The sequence below is a fragment of the Rhagoletis zephyria genome, unplaced genomic scaffold (genome assembly GCF_001687245.7).
Source record: "Rhagoletis zephyria isolate East Lansing unplaced genomic scaffold, Rhagoletis_zephyria_1.1 Rzeph_scaffold_83201, whole genome shotgun sequence".
Classification (NCBI taxonomy): domain Eukaryota; kingdom Metazoa; phylum Arthropoda; class Insecta; order Diptera; family Tephritidae; genus Rhagoletis; species Rhagoletis zephyria.
The window spans coordinates 1-1,058 of NW_016240249.1; the positions used below are offsets into that span (position 1 = coordinate 1).

At 50.5% G+C, this 1,058-nt stretch overlaps 1 pseudogene; it reads right to left on the reverse strand.

Annotated features, from left to right (window-relative positions):
• Positions 1–6: 6 nt before the first annotated feature.
• LOC108357728 (dihydropyrimidine dehydrogenase [NADP(+)] pseudogene) lies at positions 7–1,055 on the reverse strand (annotated as a pseudogene).
• Positions 1,056–1,058: the final 3 nt, after the last annotated feature.

Below are 1,058 nucleotides of genomic sequence, written 5' to 3' on the forward strand. Positions count from 1 at the left end.
TTTGGCGGTGGATTCGCTTCCAAATAAAGCAGCGCTTTCAGACTGGTCGTATAGTCTTCGATCAATGTAAAATCCTGATTCTGCACTGCGGAGCACACTTGCACCACTGAGGCACCAGCCTGCAAGAATTGCAATGCCACCTCGCCTGAATCAACGCCGCCAATGCCGAGAATGGGGAATCCAGGCAGCTTATTTGCAATTGAAGATATCGCCTTCAGCGCCATGGGACGTGTCGCGTTCCCAGACACACCGCCGTAAGTGGTGCGTTGTTCCACGCCAATCGCAGGCCATGCCGTTGCATCAGCTTTCAAACTCATCAGTCCCTGTACAGTATTGATGGCCGATACGCCTGCTGCACCACCACGCTGCGCCGCTGCAGCAATGTTCACAATATCCGTGATGTTTGGCGTCAATTTAATAAACACTGGTATTTTAACCGTGTCACTGACCCATCGCGAAATTTGTTCCACCAATTCGGGTATCTGGCCGCAAGCTAAGCCCATACCTGACTCGCCCATTCCATGCGGACAAGACAAATTCAGTTCAAGCGCATCGGAACCACATTCCTCAGCCTTGGTGGCCATTTCTTTCCAGTCCTCCTCGATAGCTGCGCACATTATGCTCGCGATGACAATCTGGTTGGGAAAGTCCCGCTTGAGTTCGCGTATCGAACGGTACCAGTATTCTGCGCGTTTCTCCGAAATCAATTCAATGTTGAGAAAAGCACCTTGCTGCGGGCCATAATTATAGCCCGCGGTGGTGCCACGCACAATACGTGGCGATACATTGGTGACCAGATCTTTGTCAAGCCCGAATGTTTTTGTAACCACAAAGCCCCAACCCTGCTCGAAAGCGCGTCGGCACATAGCTGAACTTGTTGTTGGTGGTGCGGATGCTAATCCAAAAGGATTAGGGAATCTGAGTGTATGTTTTTCTTTTTTCCCTGTTTCCTTGTCAGTGCGCTCGTACACTAAATCAACCGTTAGGTCGACGTTATCGATGTCAGTGTAGAAAAGTGGTAACTCAGGCGGAGTATCGAGTGACAGTCCCTGCAGTTG